Genomic DNA, 21,251 nt, shown 5'->3' on the forward strand with positions numbered 1-21,251 from the left:
CATTGTTTCCTCAGTATTTTCTTTCTTTCTTTTTTCTTTTCTTTTTTTTCTTTTTGATGGCAGAAGGATCCTTTATTAAAATATTTTCCTTTGTACTTACCTAGCTGGGCATTCCACTGCACCACTGTTGATGTCATCTGTGATGTCATGAGGGCGGAGGCCATCAACATTGCAGCCCACAGACTGGGCAGTCCCCAAGATCTCTTTAATGGTTCCAGACAGTTCTCTGGCTAAAGATCAGTGCTGCATCTGTCGGGCAATGCTTACAATCTCATCAAAAATGATATTTCCACTGTGTTTAAAGTTTTTTTGTTTCCTTCTGTCTCTTGGTGGTTCCTTGAGGGCTTTGATGATCAAGACAGAGGCAGAAAGTACCACCTCAGTCTGAACCTGTCTGTTCTGAATGGTCAATTTCACCATAATCCTCAGACTTTTCCAGTCTCTGGTTGCCTTGGTGATGTCATCACCAAACTTTTTTGGAGATAGACCCAGGGGCCAATCTCGGGGACCAGGGCAGATGTGGCACTGACTTTGCCACTGGTGCATCTCAGGTACGTGACTTTGATCTTGTTGGGGCCAAACTTAGGTGGCATGGTGGAGACTGGTGTCGGATGAGCCCAGATTCCAGAGGACCAAAGAAGGTTGCACCTTGGCCTCCTCCGGGCTGAAAGCCAAAAGTCATTATTTTCTTTTATTAAATATTTTCCCCCTTTGGCTGTGACAATCTTGGTGATTGTTCCTCACTGCTGAAGTCGTAACACTCTTTCTTTCATCCAGCAGTCACCATGGAAACATTGGTGAATCATGTCACGTTTCTTTTGGTGTGATCACTCACAAGTTACAATAAAAATATGGAATGTATTTCTTTGAATACTTGTTGAAAATAACACAAGTGTTTGCTTTTAAAGCATCTTCTCATAACTCTGTGGTCATGGATACAAAAAGGATCAATCATCCTTGCATCCTGAGATTAAGAAATGACATCTTGCAAATTGGAGTACCTTGCTCTTAGCTAGTTATAAATATTAATTCCATAGCAAAATATTTTTAGTCAGTTTGGAAGCACCGTAGGTCAAATCATGCTCCCCGCCCCATTTCCCTGCATACAGTAAAAGTCCACTGTGATATAGTAAGTACTTTCTCCTTCGGAGATCTGACAGGATTTCAGAATTTGTTTTTCACCTGTATAAAAGTTACTCTTAAATCAGATTCTATGAGACAGACAACGATCCAAAATTTTAGTTCCTTATCTCTACTTCCTAATACAAATATAAAACTGAATGTTCTTCTGGCCCCTCCAATTCAACTTCTCTAAAACCACAGTTGTTATCTTTCCCCCAAAGTTTAAGTCCTTTCAAAACTTTTTTATTTTATTCTCCAATCCCATCATTCTCTTAGTTACTCAGACCTGAACTTTTGTCATCCTTTAGCCTTTTCTTTCCCTCTTTTCTTATGTCCTACATTATTCTGGTCTGGTACCAACCTTTTTAGTTCCATCGCCACCCTTGTTACTTTCTGCTGAGACTGGACTATATTGCCTTAATCGGTCTCCCTTCCAAACTCTCTCCTCCTTCTGTCTGCCTTCCAAACTGTTCCAAGGTTGATCTCTCTAACTCAACATTTCATGTATGCCCCTCACTCCCTCAAAACCATGCATTTCTTCTAAATTTAAACCCAGACAGAACAGCATTCAAAAATTCTTCCAGATTCAAAACCATCACTCCAACATCTACATTGCCCCTAACATGATGGGAGGTGAACCAAACTCCTCACCTACAAGCTATTCTCATTTCCATTCTGATTCTTTACTTATGACTTGTACATTGACAGCATCTAGTTTTCTGTTGTCAGTGATAAATAATGACAAGTCAACCCTCTATCCCAAGTATTTCCATGGTTCTTTTGGGGGAAAGAAATATATGGAAATAGTCTAAAGAAAGAAAAAGAGAAACACTCTAAACAGACATATCTGTGTTAAATTGCTATTATATCAGCTTTTGCTTGAAATAAAAATGCATAGATTATGTGTTATATTTAATATATAAAATTTGGCAATTTTAAACAATTTGTTTATGTCACTTCGATTATTCTTTTAGAATGAGTGTAGTTATCCCAAATTAAAATTAAAATTCCATGTCTTGCCATAGAGGATCATTTTTAGTTATGTTCTGGTCAACAATCATTTCAAAAGTTTTAGTGTGAAAATTAAGGACAGATCCAACTATCACTGCCAGTCCACCAGACACACTGCATGGACACAATGGTTGTCTTTATTCCCATAATTTTAAGCAATGATTGGTAGATTTCTTTCAGTAGAGTTTTTTTCCTCTCTAGATGTTATAAAAGTAAAGCAGAGATCTAGGGTCTGGCATATGAATCTTGCAAGTAAGTAATTGTTAACTGGGAGTGACTCTGAAATCTTCTTACATCTTTGGTACAGTCTTCAGTCAGAGATTCAAGGCAAAAAGCTCCATGTCTCTGCTGGCCCCATAAGTCTCTTAATTAGCACAGCATTGTTGCATTTCAGCCATCTAAAGAAACTGCCCTTTTATCATTCTGAAATCATTTTGTCTTTCCCAGAGAGACAGATAGACAAAACAGCTTTGTATAGTCATGTCCTGGTGCTTGTGCATTATTACAAGACTGGTAGGAAAACTACTCTCCCCCAAAAGCTATGTAAATACTATTTGAGGAAGAGGAGACGTATGTATGGGAGCTAAGATGATGAATCACTCCTTCTGACGGTTCTACCTGATGTTTCTTAAGCCTAAATTATAATGAAAACTCAGATAAATAAATTTGTAATAACTAGCAAACATGAAAAAGGAGTATAGGTGAAGTATTGAATCTTTTCAAGTTATCTGCCTTTAGACTCACAAAGAACATAGCTAATAGAATTGGTGGCCAAACTATTGTATAAATGGAGGTAAGATCAAAGTTAGAGTCTATTTGGGACTGATGAATAACACAGCTATGGCCATAGTCTGACTCTTAAAACCAATCTGCTGACTCGTTTGTGCTACAAGGTAGATGATGACAAAAAGACTGACTACTCAAAAAAGGCCCTTAAATATCAAAGCTACTTTCTTACTGATGCTTAGGTTTGATGCAACAGCTTTCTATAAAACAAAGCAGAATGAAAAAAAAAGCCCTCAAAATCATGCATTGTATCAATGAAACATACAGATTGATAAAGCATTACATCCAGAAGTCACCTTATTTATTTATTTGTTTGTTTGTTTGTTTGTTTATTTATTTTTGGCAGCTGGCCTGTATGGGGATCTGGACCCTTGACCTTGGTGTTATAACACTGCACTCTAACCAACTGAGCTCACCGGCCAACCCCAGAAGTCACCTTAATAAAAACATTTTTAGTTTTTTGATGATTAATAACAGTAAATATTCAGTCATCACATTTCAAATATGAATATTCAGTCTGGGTTACTAATATATAAAATCAACCTCATTTTTCCTCTTTTTTTTCTGGATTTGACAGGAAAAGTGGTTGCGGCATGGAGGAAGATTAGAGGTCTTAGAGAACCTCAGATTAGATTCCAGTTCCAGTCCTGCCCTTTTCTTAACTCTCTAAATCCTATCATCTGAAAGTGTGGAAAAGAGCACTATATAAATAATTGTTTTATAAATATATCTAGATATACAAGTAATACATATGTAATATAACAATATTTAAGATAATAAGAGGTACTTCAAAAAGTTCATGGAAAAATAGAATTAAAAGATATACAAACCTTTCCATGAACTTTGAAGTACCCTCATATAACCTAGTATGATATAACATGTTCATATACTACTTACATATTATATATTAATATTATATAATCCATTTATATATTAACATAAACTCATTTGTTAGTTTAAAATTATATACCATTTTATAATTATAAGTCATATGTAAGTTATATATAATAAATTTATTTATATAAATTACATATACACACACACACTTTGTAATATGTGTGGGGTCATAGAAGAGTACTGCAATAATTATTATGTCTACTGGGAACTTAAAAATTAAAAGCTTTTTATCCAATGTTGTTAGACTATAGGCAAATTTCATGCTGCTTCTTTCTAATGTAATGTACTCTAGAAAAAGCAGTTGATGAGATAATCTATCTGTCTTTCTCTTTTTAACTTTGTTTCCAATACCTGCCTGGCTTTTATGCTATCATATAAGGAAAGCATCAATTTTCTGTTGGAACAGATTGCCAGCAAGCACACACATACAAATAGTGCACTGAGAAGGATGGAGCCAGTGCTTAAGTTCTTTTTCTGGAAGGTAATAGAGCTTTTCTCATTATTGCAAATGCATGAATGAATGAACAACATAGCAAGTACAGACGTTCCATACATTCTCTCATCAAACAGCCCCATAACTGCCTCAGAACTTTTTTTCTGTTCAGCGTTATTGATTTTCCAACAATTGAGTTTGTTTGCAATAAGCTGAACCAGAGCATAACCTTCCACTAATTAGAAAAAATGTATGGGTATTAGCTTGAGGAAGCAATAGCACTCCTTGTGTGTTTTCTAGTACAAACTCAGGGTGATGTTTTGTTTGATTGCTATTGGTTTTTTTTTTCCCCCCTCTTCTGACAGTGTTATTAAGTCTGATGCAAAAAAAAGACTGAAAACCTTTTAAATAACTTACGTTTATTCTTGAAAGAAGAAAACCTACAAAGGTCTGCTATGAATGAATGTGAAAATAGCACATTAGAATATGAATCTTTTTTATGGCAGAGTAGTGTGCAATCAACTATGTTACAATAAAAATAAAAATTTTAAAAAAAGAATACGAATCTCTGCAATTACTGTCTCTGTATACGTCTAAGCCTTTGTCCTTATTTACAATTGTTTTTATACTCTGGTCCACTTAAAGTGACGTCTTAATTATTTTCTTTGTTTTAACTATAGAATTTAGAAAATATTCTTTGATTCATATTTATATTTCCTGGGTAGTTATCATCTATGAAATCATGTTGAACTAAGAATCTAGAAAAAAATACATGTGTGATTCACTGTTTAGTTTTTCACCATTTCTGGTCAGGCTAATTGAATTGGCCCATGCAATTCAAACTCAGCAAAGCTTAATCATGTAAGTAATTTCAATTATATAGTAAATAAAAGCTGCTTTGCCTCAGCATATTCACGGTGATTAAAAATGACTTATTTCTCTTAAATTTTCAAATCTGACTATTTCTTCAAATGAAATCATTTATGGTAGAAATAAATTGAAAATGAGGACAACAATGATCAGAGGCGCAAACAGATGCAACAAAATAAAGGTAACATGCAATTTGGAATTATTGACCAGAAATCAAGGTGTCTGTAAAAATATAAATCAGATGTTATTAGGGAAATCTCCAGTAGGAAAAGGAAGCCAGAAATCATCACATTAGCCTTACCACGAGATGTCATTCTAGTTCCTAACTATAGTTAGAGATAACAGCATTGGGACTCCACTATTGATACGAAGGAGACTAAATAGATAAGGGTATTAAATCCATTTCCTTTTGAAGACCTTAATAGCACAGGGTAAGTATTTGGTGACGCATTCTTGGCTGAACAAAGCTCCTCCTAATAAATAGGGTGCTATTATTAAACTACACAGATGCTAAATGCTAACAATAAATTAACTCCTCCAAGTCCAGTTCCCTCAGAGGTATCTTGTTCTTTGGAGATCATTGTCATAAACACTATTTTTAGACATCAGAATTCCTAGTTTATTATTTTATATTACATTAGCACAATTATCAGAGGACAATTTTATGTTTCTTGATTTACTTTTTCTCTTTTGATAATGTGAGTTTCCCAGGTAAAAAAAAAAATAACGGCAGCATATTTGGCACTTGTAGAACTACTGGCAATATGTAAATTTCCAAATAGCATGCTATTAATAATTTTCTAACAAATTATAATAATAAATTTTAAGGATTTTTTGCTCAGTGCAGAAAGAACTTTTGAAACATTAAAACATTAGCATAACATCATTTAGAGAAATAATTTTATTGTAAGAAAAGAACTTGGAAATTTGATAATAAGCATAATTTTAAAAATAATTTTCTGTGGTGAGTCATTATTTCTTTGTAATAAGAAGAATTTTTCTCTCTGGGAAAGTGTGGAGCAAGTTTCTGTAAAAGAATTCAAAACTTGTGAGGAAAAGAAGCTAAAGGATTACCAAAAAATGTTCCTATGTTCTTTAAGGTTTTATGTATTTGATGATACATTGAATGACTCCTTGTGAAACATTTAGTAGCAAAGAGTACAAGAGAAAGCTCTTTAGTAAGCATGAAACCCTATATTTTTTAAATAAACAACAAGATCATTAGGTTGATGTTACTCACTGATATAGCCAAAGTACCATAACAGCATGTGGAACATAATAGGCCCTCAATAAATAATTGTTGAAATAGCAATATGATTAGACTATACACAAAGGCTAAATTGAATTGAGGTAATTCAGGATGGAAACCACTGGATAATCATGAACATAATATTGGCCTTAATTATGTGGCTGTTCCAGAGTTGAAAGGGGATGAAGGGACTCTAACAGCTTGCTGCTCTGGCCACTGGGCTACTTGGATGGCCATGTGCTCTTTGCTCTTACTCCACTGTGGGTTTTTGAAGTAGAGACAGCCCAATTAGACACAGAGCAGACATTATAAATATATTGCTCTGGTGAATGCAAATGTTTTATACAGCAGTAATGTTTCATGACAATTAACAGTAAATTCCAAATACTTTACCAACAAAATTGAAAGTACCATTATTCCATTGGCTTGTCCATGATGTATAAATACTGCAATTTTATTTATTTCCTAAAGGATTCTTATCGAGCACACTGAGCGTTCTATCAGTTATCTCTCTTGTGCACTGCGCCGGCTTATTAGGAAGATTCTACAAAGTAACAATGGAGTCATTCTGAAATGACTTAATTTCAACACAAATCCCATGTAAAAAGATTTTTGGTAAGCCTTCCATCTCCGTGGGGTTTAGGTTATCTTTTGGAAATTGGAACTAAATAGATGAAAAATATAGAAACACTTTGGCTTTCCAAATAATTTCTTAATCACCTCTGGTTTTAAAAAGTGGAAATAGTGACTTTAAGAAAAAAAAATAGTAAATTAAATTAAATCGCAAGCTATTTTGTATGATACAGAAGACATTTAAAAAGTAAACAGGTCTAGTTATCTTATTGATAAGCATTCATCTCCGCATTTGACGTCACTGGCAAATGTGAAACCTTGTAAAAGAAATTAGGCCACTTCAGCCTTTAGTGCTACAGAGCTTGTTTGTTTGTTTTTCCCCCCAATCTTAAGAAACTCCATGAATATTTTAATGTCAGCTTTTACAATTTAACATATGAAGTCATGATTACTAAAGACTGATAATCCTTGTGTCTGCTACTTCCCCAATTTCATTACTATTGTGCACTCTTGGGGCACTTCTTAAGCCAAAAATAACTGTAATAGAATGTGTAGCATTAGATGCCATTAGTTTTACTATTTATAATACCAAGTTTATTCCAGAGTATGTGTTGAATAGCAACATTCCTCCATCCTTCATGAAGTTATCCTTTTTTCTTTCTTTTCGTTCAAAACATATCATCCATGGCAGTTAGCATAATGAATAGATCATTCAATAAACACATTTGATCATCAAATATATTCCAGTTACCAAAATCTTTTGGGGAACTCAGAGTAGTGCTTAAATCTAGCGAGAGAGCCAGATGTGAACGTATCCAACTATAATCCAATAAAATTTGTATACAATTAGTATGGGGACACAGTTGATGATGCCATTAATTCTGGGGGGAATGTAATCAATACTCATATAACAGCTAATATTAACTGAGTCATTACTGTAGGTCACATTTTCTTCTAAGTGCTTTAAATGCACTAGCAGAAGTAAGAAGGAATAGATATTTTCTCCATTTGTTTAGACTCTGAAAAATAATGCATCTTGTCCAAATCCATGGAACTGGTAGGCAGTAGAGCTAGGATTTAAACTCCAGAACTGTGGCTCCAAAGCCAACGTTCTTGGCCCCCAGGCCAGACTCTCAATTTTCCTTCGGAGTCATCTGGGAAAGATTTAGAGACAAGATCATATTTGAGTTACAATCTAAAATATAATGATGACTTTACCACCTATAGAAAGAATAGAAAGAGAATTTTAAGCAAAGGAAATACAATGATCAAAATCAGGAAGGAAATGAAAGTGATGAACATTGATGAGAAATTGCCCAAAGTCTGAGTTGCTAAATTGGAGGGCATGTGGGAGCAGCACAGGAATGAGATAGTAAAGACACATGGAGCTCAGACTAGGAGTGGCCTTGTAGGCTGTGAAATAGGATATGGCCTTATTCTGTAAGATCCCTTAGGGGATATTGTTATACTCACTCTGAACATCATACTGACTTGATAGCAAGGTCAAAATACAGTTTAAGCTGCCAATGAAACGTATAGGCTTTAATTTCTGTCATCATCTTTAAAGTGCAGTATGGAATTGAATCAATTAGCCACATTATATACACAAAAGAAACCATTTTACTCTAAATATTCTTAAGCTGTTTGAATAATGAGCAGTATAAATGTGTTCCTTTCATATAAATCATATAAACTCTACTTGAAATGAGGTATTACTTAAATAAGTAATTTTTATGTTAAAAATTTCAATTCATTTAAAACTTAAGATCCTTTTACTGAAGCCTCCAAATCATACACACCATGTGTAATCTTTTGTGTTGAAAATGTCCGTGATATAACCAAACAAAACAAGATACCCCCACCATTAACAACAACGAAATTTCACTCAGGAGGGATCACTTGGCTTGAAACTTCATGTGGCTCCCAGACAGCCAGAATTTCTTTGTTAAAAGCATTCAATACAATGTTTAAAAAGTGTTATGGTGAATAGAAAACACCATCTGCTAATATCAACTTTGAAAATTGCATATGGTGGTCAAGACCCTATAATGTCCCAGTCTCTTGGAAACTCCTCATGAACGGTGAGTGCTCCATCTAATTCTCTTATAATCCATATGGGAATATGTGGATTTTTTTCTGTCTCCAAAGCCACTAGGCTTCTGTCCAGATCCTTGTTGCCTGATATTCTGTAGTATGAACCATTTTCCTGAGTTTGGAGTCATGGGCTTTCTACTCTCTGCCCTTCACTAAAGGCTTTGTTTAGTTTTCTGGTAACTGCATCTTTTTCTGATTATACCCAGAATCTTCTCAGAGGAAGCAATCATTCCAGTTTTTCCTTGTGTCACCTCAATTCTCCATCCCCTCAATCAAAAAGCTTCCTTTATGTGTCATTGTCACTTCAAAATTATCTTTTTGTTCTCAGAACATTTCATGTTTCTATTTTAAGAAAAGCTAAGTAGGTAACAAAAGAACATGACACATCAAGAAGCAGATGGTAAATCATTTAGAGACAAGATGCTTCATATTTGCATCTTCTGTTCTGTTTTCCACTTTTTTTTCCAGAAAGCAAGTCCATGGCTTTGTATCCATAGTTGGCTTTTGCTTTGCATATAAGGAACCAATGTTTAGAAAACAAATAATTGTGAATAAGAGAGTTACAACTCATAAGATATTTAAATTTTATATGTTAAATTATGATATAGATTGCTATGGTATGATTTTGAGAAAAAATATTCTCATTATCGTGTTTTAGTCATTACAAATAGTTGTTAATGATAGCACTAGAAAACAAAGATTATGAGCCTCATAAAGCCTACATTTTTTGAACTGTTAAAGCAATGCACCGTATTTCATTAGGTCAGTTGTCTTTCCTTAGATATTGATGCATCCAGATTTGTAATGATATGTGCCATTTATAATATGCTACACATAATTGAAGTTCATTTTTGTAAACAATTTTTAAATAATTAGAATCTATTTAAATGTATTTCTATAATTGCATCACCCTAAGACATTTGCGTCTGATATGTGCTATTTTTCATGAGTAACAGTGATGGAATTAGAGCCACAGTCTAGCTTATCTAGTTATGGCCATGGAATTGAAGCGTATGTGTGTGCCATTCATCTCATGTGTCTCAGTGCAAAAAAAAAAGAGTGAGAAAAGCTGGTCCAAAGTCGGTCACTCAGCTTCATAGGTATGATTAAATTTGGTCCTCAAATAGTGACACTGAATCAGCAGAAATTCAGTGTTAACAGTTCTACATGAAAAGATAAAGTAATTGATCTACCCAACTCTAGTCTTTGCTTATTGCTATATACAAAACCAAGTCCTTACTTTATGCTAAAAATCATGTGTGTATGTGTGTGCATGTATATATATATACATATATATATTTAAGAAATAGAACATGAATATGTGGATTATATCAGGGCAAGAAAGAATCTAAAACTAGACTTCAGTTTATATTTCAACACATACATACTAAAAGCCAACTATGTGGTCAGAAATTGTTGATATAAATACAAATTAGACACAATCCTTTCTAAAATTTACCAGTCTACAATGGAGACAGGCATTAAATAGATTATCATGTACTCACCAAAATAAATAAATGTTTATCATTACTGAATTTCTGACATTCGAGCAAAAACAACTTGGAAAAAAACCTATATGGATAAATTTGCTCCAGAATATGGTACGGTATTTACCCTCTAAAAGAAAAACTACCATGATATCTTAGGATAAAAATATATTTTAGAATAACACAAAAATAAAACATAATTTGAAATAAAGATTAAAACTTCTAACCAGTGATTTTAGTTTTTGGTCTTCTAACTTCAAAAGTATGGAAAAATATAACTCTAAATATATGTATGTAAACTGGTCCCACAGATCAAAGTATTTGTGTACACTTTTATTGTAAATAAGCATTACTATAATTAGATATCAAAAATATTATAATATTCAAATTTTCTAAACATTAAAGGGTCTTCCCAAAACTCATCAAATGTCCTCCCAAAACTCTTTGAAGCTTGACCCCCATTGGAACAGTGTTAAGAGGGTGGAAAATCCTAGTATGGTAGTTGAAAGGTGTGGCCTTTAAAAGGCGATAATATTGTGAGGACATACCCTTGTGAATGGATTAATCCATTGATGGTTTAATGGGTAGTCATGGGCATGATTATGATGGCTTTATAAGGAGAGCAAGTGAAAGCTTAGCTCTCTCTTGCTCAGCCATTTGCCATGTGATACCCTGCATTGCTCTAAAGCCACCAATAAGAAGGCCCTCACCAGATGTGTTTCCTAAACACTGGACTTCCAAGTGTATGAAACTGTAAGAAATAAATTTTATTTATTTATAAATTACCCAGTTTCAGGTGCTCTGTTATAAGCAACAGAAACAAACTAATACAGAAGGTTTACTGAGGGAAGTCATCAAATCCACTTCTTTAAACAGATACGACTCTCACTCAGTGGAGCTCATTCCTTTGAGGATATGTAAGTGAAGAAGATGAGTATTCATATTTTATTTGAATGTTGAATCAATGCTTCCCTGACTACCCTTGGCTTTACGGTCCTTTCACATGTTACAGTTTATTTTACATCTCCAGGCATTCTATATTAATTGCAATTTCTCCTCCAATTTGTTTAGAAATAGTAGAGAGGAGAGTTAATAAAATTAACCACTGTAAAGGTGAGTCATTAGCTCTATTTTTATTTATTTCTAAGTAAAAGAACTGAACACCAAGCAGTTAGCTTTGCCCAGTGGTCTCAAACAGGTGGGTTAAGGTACACAATCAAAACTATCAATGAAGCCAATATATTTTTCCTTAGCATCACTGATTTAATGCTTGTAAGGTTGGGGTTCATAAAATGAGACCCTGTAAAGAGAGTGATAACTTGTCTAAATTAAAATGTATGTTTTCTGACATAACTGAGTAGTTTGTTAAGTTAACTGAAAATCAGATTATTCTAGGAAAACAGACTTAATCTCCCTAAAACATTTTAGGCAATTAAAAATACCTGATAAGTAAAATCATGACACTCATGAAAGTTTTTTAATTATCAGTCAAGAACACATAGAATAATTTCAGCACTGTTAATATTTCACTCAAGCAGGTGTTTTTCAGAGGCACTAGCTTCATTGTTTATTTGTCATCACTCCTAATAAGCATGTACCTTAGTTCATGTCATTTGAAAATAATTGACACACCCTACAGAGACATGGGAAACTGATGTAGGCAAACACCCACCCAACATTTAATGACTTTGATCCATCTCAATGACTTGCCTTTCTATTCAAATAACCAGTTTGGGATGTGATTTACTAAAATAAAATTTTGTAGGATTATTTCAACAAAAGACAGCCTTTTGTGTGACAAGCTATAATATTTAGCTACCGAGAGGCCTACCATATTTCTCTCCTGCTGGGAACTATTTGTTATCTAAGGTCACTTATAGACTACATGTAAATCAAATTATTATTTCCGGCTCTGCATGGTGCAATGCTGATTAAAAACTTGTCAAGCTATCAGAAGAATAAGGCCATTTCCCAGCATGGAATGATGTTATTTATTCTAGGCCCAATGATTGGTATCAGAACTAATGCTTAATAATAGTATCTGTGACAGGGGAGGGAGGAAGAATCATTTAGAATGATCACTCTTTTCACAATCCTAAGGAATTAGAATTTCTGACAGTGCTGAAATAATTGGGCAACTTTAAGGAAATGTATAAGAAGGTAGTTAAACTCTCACTGAACTCACTGAAATCAGCAGATACTATGGAGTTCTCGTCACTTACGGCTTCTTGAAAGCACTTAGCACTGTTGACCACTGTCTTTTTGAAATGTTCTACCTGCCTCCGACTCTCTTGGTTCTTCAACTCTTTCTCTATTTCTTCTCAGTCTCTTTGGCTTGTTCTTTGTATTCAGTTCCTCTGTTAAATATTGTTGAATCTATGCTTTATCTTGAGTTTTCTTCTCTTTTTATTTTACTTGCTGTCCTGGAAAATTCTATGCCATCACATGTGTTTGCTGCTCTGTGTATATTCTCCAGGAAACATCTTTTTCTTGACCTCCAGACTCATACATCAACAGACCACAAGACATCTCTCACTGATAACTCAAACTCAACCTGGACTGATCTATCTCATTATCTTTCACCCACACTGGCTCTTCCTAATGTGTGGCTCCAAAATTCACACAGTTATGTGGCAACACTCCTGTGAGTCATCCTCCCTCACAGTCACCAACTATTAAAGCCTAATGAGTCAACCTCTTAAGTACTACTCAACTCTATTCAGGGTCTTCTTTTCCCACTGCCCTAGTTATGTTTTTGTCATCTGTCCACTATCAACATCCCCAAAGACTTCCCGCCTAGGTTCGTGCACATTTCTAACCCAGCTTCACAAGTTTTGTTTTCTAAAACACAGAACTGATTATGTTATTTCTAGGCCTCAACAATATAGCATTGCCTAAAATTCAAACATGTTAGCATGGTATAACTAGTCTTTGTGGTTAAATCTTGAGCCACCTTTCCAGGCTTAATCCTTAGTTTGGTCACCTTTGTGCTCTAAGTTTCAGCTATACTACACTACCAGTACATAGCAAGATTTTTCACACTTGTGGGTGTATGTGTGCACATATGTATTGTACACAGTCCTCTCTGCTTATAAAATCACTGTATCAGCTATCTATTACTACATAACAAATTACCACAAACTTAGTGACTTAAAAGAACGCACGTTTATTATTTCACAATTTCTGTAGGTTAAGAATCTAGGTATGGCTTAACTGGGTCTTCTGCTTCAGAGTGTCTGAATACACACACACACACACACACATTTGTTATATATATGTGTATATATTTATTATATATATTTATAAATATGTATATATATACATGTATTTAGTTTATCACTATGTTTACATATAGGGAAAATTTGGAAGTATATACAGATTTTTAACAATGATTATTTCCAGGAATTGGGTAAGGGGTGAGGATGGTTACCTTCATTTGTTATTATGTGGACTTTTATATTATTTGAATTTTTCTAAAGAAGCATATATCACTTTTATAGCCTGTTCTGGGTTGAGTTGATTCCTTGAAATCCTAACTCCCAGTACCTCAGGATGTGACTTTATTTGGAAATAGGGTCATTGCAGATGTAATTAATTGAGATGATGTTATGCTGGTATAGTGTGGGCTCAATCCATTATGGCTGGTGTACTTAAGAGACACACAGACACACAGAAAGAACACCATGTGATGACGGAGGCAGAGATTGAAGTGCTGCAGCTGCAAGCCAAGGAATGCCAAGGATTGCTGGCAGAACACCAGAAGCTAAGAAGAGTGGAGGAAGGATTTCTTGTAGGTTTCAGAGGGATCCTGGCTTCACCAACACCTTGATTTTGGACTTCTAGCCTCTAGAATTCAAAGACAATATACTTTTATTATTTTAAGCCACCCAGTTTATGGTTCTCAGTTACAGCAGCCCTAAGAAACTAACACATAACCAAAATAAAGTAAGAATTTTTTTTAAATTATAAGCAAAAAAGTAAAAACAAAGGCAGTTGCACAGCTCATGAAATAATTTCTTGGTGAAGCTTAAGCTTTAGGTTCGTCTTCACTCTTACCTCTCTAGCCATGATAATAACAATTATTCTTTTTGAAATTTCAACCAAATCTTTGGCAAGCAGTTCATATACTGGTGGTAAGTACTAAAAAAACTGGCAGCTAAAAGGGGCTTCCAGAAGTTCACAGAAAATGTGTATTATTTTTTTTTTTTTTTCTGTATTGTGCTACAGAAATAAATGACTTTATTTGATCTTGCTGCTTTACTTTGAATCAAGAGACTCAGAATATCCTCTACAGTTTTGAACAAATTTGGCTGCTCTTCTGAAAATGGTACTTACCCAAAGTAAAGTACAAATCTAAGGTTAAAAAACAAATCAAATTACTTTGTAGTAATGTATTATCTTCTCAGGTTTTGAATGTTTTTAACTTTTAAATTCTTTTTTTTTTTCTTTTTTTTTTTTTTTTTAATTTTATTTTGTCGATATACATTGTAGCTGATTAATGCTCCCCATCACCAAAACCTCCCTCCCTTCTCCCTCCCCCCCTCCCCCCCAACCATGTCCTTTCTGTTTGTTTGTTGTATCAACTTCAAATAATTGTGGTTGTTATATCTTCTTCCCCCCCCCCCCCCCCGGTTTGTGTGTGTATGTGTGTATGTGTGTGTGTGAATTTATATATTAATTTTTAGCTCCCACCAATAAGTGAGAACATGTGGTATTTCTCTTTCTGTGCCTGACTTGTTTCACTTAATATAATTCTCTCGAGGTCCATCCATGTTGTTGCAAATGGCAGTATTTCATTCGTTTTTATAGCTGAGTAGTATTCCATTGTGTAGATGTACCACATTTTCCGTATCCACTCATCTGATGATGGGCATTTGGGCTGGTTCCAACTCTTGGCTATTGTAAAGAGTGCTGCGATGAACATTGGGAAACAGGTATACCTTCGACTTGATGATTTCCATTCCTCTGGGTATATTCCCAACAGTGGGATGGCTGGGTCGTATGGTAGATCTATTTGCAATTGTTTAAGGAACCTCCATACCATTTTCCATAGAGGCTGCACCATTTTGCAGTCCCACCAACAATGTATGAGAGTTCCTTTTTCTCCGCAGCCTCGCCAGCATTTATCGTTCATAGTCTTTTGGATTTTAGCCATCCTAACTGGGGTTAGATGGTATCTCAATGTGGTTTTGATTTGCATTTCCCGGATGCTGAGTGATGTTGAGCATTTTTTCATATGTCTGTTGGCCATTTGGATATCTTCCTTAGAGAAATGCCTACTTAGCTCTTTTGCCCATTTTTTAATTGGGTTGCTTGTTTTCTTCTTGTAAAGTTGTTTGAGTTCCTTATATATTCTGGATATTAATCCTTTGTCAGATGTATATTTTGCAAATATTTTCTCCCACTCTGTTGGTTGTCTTTTAACTCTTTTAATTGTTTCTTTTGCTGTGCAGAAGCTTTTTAGTTTGATATAATCCCATTTGTTTATTTTTCCTTTGGTTGCCCGTGCTTTTGGGGTCGTATTCATGAAGTCTGTGCCCAGTCCTATTTCCTGAAGTGTTTCCCCTATGTTTTCTTTAAGAAGTTTTATTGTCTCAGGGTGTATATTTAAATCCTTAATCCATTTTGAGTTGATTTTAGTATATGGTGAGAGGTATGGATCTAGTTTCATTCTCCTGCATAACGATATCCAGTTATCCCAGCACCACTTGCTGAAGAGGCAGTCCCTTTCCCAGTGAATAGGCTTGGTGCCTTTGTCAAAGATCAGATGGCAGTAAGTGTGAGGGTTGATTTCTGGATTCTCTATTCTATTCCATTGGTCAGTGTGTCTGTTTTTATGCCAGTACCATACTGTTTTGGTTATTATAGCTTTGTAGTATAGCTTAAAGTCAGGTAGTGTTATGCCTCCAGCTTTATTTTTTTTGCTGAGCATTGCTTTGGCTATTCGTGGTCTTTTATTGTTCCATATAAATGTCTGAATAGTTTTTTCCATTTCTGAGAAAAATGTCTTTGGAATTTTGATGGGGATTGCATTGAATTTGTATATCACTTTGGGTAGTATGGACATTTTCACTATGTTGACTCTTCCAATCCAAGAGCATGGGATATCTTTCCATCTTCTTGTATCCTCTCTAATTTCTCTCAGCAGTGGTTTGTAGTTCTCATTATAGAGATTTTTCACCTCCTTGGTTAACTCAATTCCTAAGTATTTTATTTTTTTGGTGGCTATTGTAAATGGGCAGGCTTTCTTGATTTCTCCTTCTGCATGTTCACTATTGGAGAAAAGAAATGCTACTGATTTTTGTGTGTTGATTTTGTATCCTGCTACTGTGCTGAAATCATTTATCAATTCCAAGAGTTTTTTTGTAGAGGTTTTAGGCTGTTCGATATATAGGATCATGTCATCTGCAAACAGGGACAGTTTGACTTCATCTTTTCCAATCTGGATGCCCTTTATTTCCTTCTCTTCTCTGATTGCTCTGGCTAGTACTTCCAACACTATGTTGAATAGGAGTGGTGAGAGTGGGCATCCTTGTCTAGTGCCTGTTCTTAAAGGAAAAGCTTTCAGCTTTTCCCCATTCAGGATGATATTGGCAGTGGGTTTGGCATATATGGCTTTAATTATGTTGAGATACTTTCCCTCTATACCTAACTTATAGAGGGTCTTTGTCATGAATGAGTGCTGAACTTTATCAAATGCTTTTTCAGCATCTATAGAGATGATCATATGGTCCTTGTGTTTGAGTTTATTAATATGGTGTATCACATTTATTGATTTGCGTATGTTGAACCAACCTTGCATCCCTGGGATGAATCCCACTTGATCGTGATGAATAATTTTTCGTATGTGTTGCTGTATTCTGTTTGCTAGTATTTTAGTGAGGATTTTTGCATCTATATTCATCAAGGATATCGGCCTGTAGTTTTCTTTTTTGGTTATATCTTTACCTGGTTTTGGTATCAGGATGATGTTTGCTTCATAGAATGAGTTTGGGAGATTTGCGTCCGTTTCAATCTTTTGGAATAGTTTGTAAAGAATCGGTGTCAATTCCTCTTTGAATGTTTGGTAAAATTCTGCTGTGAATCCATCTGGTCCTGGGCTTTTCTTTGTTGGGAGCCTTCTGATAACAGCTTCAATCTCCTTTATTGTTATTGGTCTGTTCAAATTTTCTACGTCTTCACGGTTCAGTTTTGGGAGCTTGTGTGTGTCCAGAAATTTATCCATTTCCTCCAGATTTTCAAATTTGTTGGCGTATAGTTGTTTATAGTAGTCTCGAATGATTCCTTGTATTTCAGATGAATCAGTTGTAATATCGCCTTTTTCATTTCTAATTTTTGTTATTTGAGTCTTCTCTCTTCTTTTTTTTGTTAGCCATGCTAATGGTTTGTCAATTTTATTTATCTTTTCAAAAAACCAACTTTTTGATTCGTTGATCTTTTGAATTGTTTTTTGGTTTTCAATTTCATTCAGTTCTGCTCTGATCTTAATGATTTCTTTCCGTCTGCTAACTTTAGGATTGGATTGTTCTTGTTTTTCTAGTTCTTTAAGGTGAAGTGTTAGGTTGTTCACTTGCCATCTTTCCATTCTTCTGAAGTGAGCATTTAATGCAATAAATTTTCCCCTCAATACTGCTTTTGCAGTATCCCACAGGTTTTGGTATGATGTATCATTGTTTTCATTAGTTTCAATAAACTTTTTGATTTCCTGCTTGATTTCTTCTTGGACCCATATGTCATTAAGTAGAATGCTGTTTAATTTCCATGTGTTTGTATAGTTTCCAGAGTTTTGTTTGTTATTAATTTCTAGTTTTAATCCATTGTGGTCTGAGAAGATACATGGGATAATTCCAATTTTTTTGAATTTATTGAGACTTGATTTGTGACCTAATATGTGATCTATCTTGGAGAATGATCCATGTGCTGATGAGAAGAATGAATATTCTGAGGTTGTTGGGTGGAATGTTCTGTAGATATCTGCCAATTCCAATTGGTCTAGAGTCTTGTTTAGATCTTGTGTTTCTCTACTGATTCTTTGCCTAGATGATCTGTCTAATATTGACAGTGGAGCGTTCAGGTCCCCTGCTATTATGGTATTAGTGTCTATTTCCTTCTTTAGGTCTAATAGAGTTTGTTTTATAAATCTGGCTGCTCCAACATTGGGTGCGTACATATTTATGATTGTTATGTCTTCTTGGTGGATCAGTCCTTTTATCATTAAGTAGTGTCCCTCATTGTCTCTTTTTATGGTTTTTAGTTTAAAGTCTATTTTGTCAGATATAAGAATAGCCACTCCAGCTCGTTTTTCTTTTCTGTTTGCATGGTAAATCTTTTTCCATCCTTTTACTCTTAGTCTGTGTGAATCTTTATGGGTGAGGTGGGTCTCTTGTAGGCAGCATATAGTTGGGTCCTGCTTTTTGATCCAATCAGCCAGTCTGTGTCTTTTAATTGGGGAATTTAAGCCTTTAACATTAAGAGTTGTTATTGAAAGGTGTTGATTTATTCTTAGCATTTTATTGGTTGTTTGGTTGTCTTAGGTGTCTTTTGTTCCTTGCTTTCTGATTTACTGTTTGGTTTCTGTGTTTGTTGGTTCCTTAGGTTGTAGATAGTGTTTTTGTTAGCTTGTTTTCTCTTCATGAATGCCATTTTTATTGTACTAGCGGGTTTAGATTTTTCTTAGGTTTTTATGGCAGTGGTAGTTATTTTTCAGGAACCAAACCCAGTACTCCCTTGAGGATTTCTTGTAAGGGTGGTCTTGTGGTAGTGAACTCCCGCAGTTTTTGTTTGTCTGAGAAATATACTATTTGCCCCTCATTTCGGAAGGATAGCCTTGCAGGGTAGAGTATTCTTGGCTGGCAATCTTTGTCTTTTAGTATTTTGAAAATATCATCCCATTCCTTTCTAGCTTTTAGGGTTTGTGATGAAAAGTCTGATGTTAACCTGATTGGGGCTCCCTTATAGGTGATTTGACGCTTCTCTCTTGCAGCTTTTAAGATTCTCTCTTTGTCTCTGAGTTTTGCCAATTTGACTATGACATGTCTTGGAGAAGGCCTTTTTGGGTTGAATACGTTTGGAGATCGTTGAGCTTCCTGGATCTGAAGATCTGTGATTTTTCCTATACCTGGTAAGTTTTCTGCCACTATTTTGTTGAATATGTTTTCAATGGAATCTCCATTTTCCTCCCCTTCTGGAATACCCATGACTCGGATATTTGAGCACTTGAGGTTGTCTGATATCTCTCTCAGATTTTCTTCCATGTCCTTGATTCTTTTTTCTTTCTTTTTGTCTGCTTGTGTTATTTCAAACAGCCCATCTTCAAGTTCAGAGGTTCTCTCTTCAACTTCCACAAGCCTGCTGGTTAAACTCTCCGTTGTGTTTTTTATTTCGCTGAATAACTTCTTCAGTTCAGCAAGTTCTGCTACATTTTTTTTCAGGACATTGATTTCCTTGTATATTTCCTCTTTCAGATCCTGTATACTTTTCCTCATTTCATCATGATGTCTAGCTGAGTTTTCTTGTATCTCATTCAGTTTCCTTAGAATTATCACTCGAAATTCCTTATCAGTTATTTCAAGGGCTTCTTGTTTTATAGGATCTAGAGTATGAGATTTATTAACTTTTGGTGGTGTACTTTCTTGATTTTTTGTATTTCTGGTGTCTTTTTTTTGGTGTTTATTCATTGTGGCAGGGGGTTTCACAGTCCACCGGTTTAAGACTAATGACTAACTAGGATGTTGCTGTGGTTGCCAATTTGGTATGGCTCCCGCCGTGACTGCTCAGTTGGCCTCTAGTGTCTTGTGTGTGTGGTTGCCTCGGGTCTTGGGCTTCTCCGGGGATCCACCTTTCTGGTCAGCTTGTACTCTGCTGGGCTGGTGGATCACGTACCACAGGGTGTGTGATCTCTGTTGAGCTTTCACTTTCTGTACAGGACTTCTCCCCGTTCAGTGTGCTCTGGCCCAGGCTGTTAGATCGTGCAGTGGCGACCCCACCGGGTGTGTGGTTTCTGTCGAGTCTCCGCCTCCCTGGCCGCATGTCTCCCCCCTCTGTGCACACTGTGCTGGGTTGGGGCGTGTCTTCTGCACCCCTCGTCTATCAGCTGGGCCTTCAAGACCCTGCTCAGCACCGCCTCGCCCAGGAAGTCTACCAGGTTTCTGCTAGGCACAGACGACCAGTCTCTCTGGGTGCCTTTGTAGCACTGTGTAGATCTTTCTCGGGTCTTGTTCACCTTTGTATCCCCCCGGTATAAACCGAGTCTAGTGCCCGCCTGCAGCCTGCTCTCCGGCAGGTTCAAGCAGACCTGGGAACTCTCCTACCACACTATTCCCAACCAGAAATTCGTTAGGCTTTTTTCCAAACTGGTGGTCGCAGAGATGGTATCTGCCTCCCAGTAACAGGAAGTTTACCGGGGCCGGAGTCCAGGGTGTGGTGGAGTGACAGTCGGCCCGCCCGTACTTCCTAGCCCTCCCAAAACTGGTCGGGACGCCCCACACCCCCAGCCCTGCCAGAGAACCGTGGAGGGAGTGGGAGAGGAGGTCGGCCCGCAGGGTCCGGAAAGCCCCGCGCCAGGCCAAGCAAATGGGCTTAGTGATGGCCGAGCAGGGCGGAGCTGCCCGCACCTGGGAAAATGGAGGCAGCACCGGGGCAGTGAGTGGCCTGGTGGTGCAGGCGGGGAGCCTCGTGGGCATCCACCCCCCGAACAGAGCTTTGCCAGGGATCACTCACAGTGCTGTGC

At 36.2% G+C, this 21,251-nt stretch overlaps 1 protein-coding gene and 1 pseudogene across 1 annotated transcript in view; one reads left to right on the plus strand and one right to left on the minus strand.

Annotated features, from left to right (window-relative positions):
* Window positions 1–21,251, plus strand: part of IL1RAPL1 (interleukin 1 receptor accessory protein like 1) — a 633,102-nt gene that overhangs the window by 418,503 nt on the left and 193,348 nt on the right. The window lies entirely within an intron of this gene.
* Window positions 97–680, minus strand: LOC134367039 (large ribosomal subunit protein uL11-like; annotated as a pseudogene).

The sequence above is a fragment of the Cynocephalus volans genome, chromosome X (assembly GCF_027409185.1).
Source record: "Cynocephalus volans isolate mCynVol1 chromosome X, mCynVol1.pri, whole genome shotgun sequence".
Classification (NCBI taxonomy): domain Eukaryota; kingdom Metazoa; phylum Chordata; class Mammalia; order Dermoptera; family Cynocephalidae; genus Cynocephalus; species Cynocephalus volans.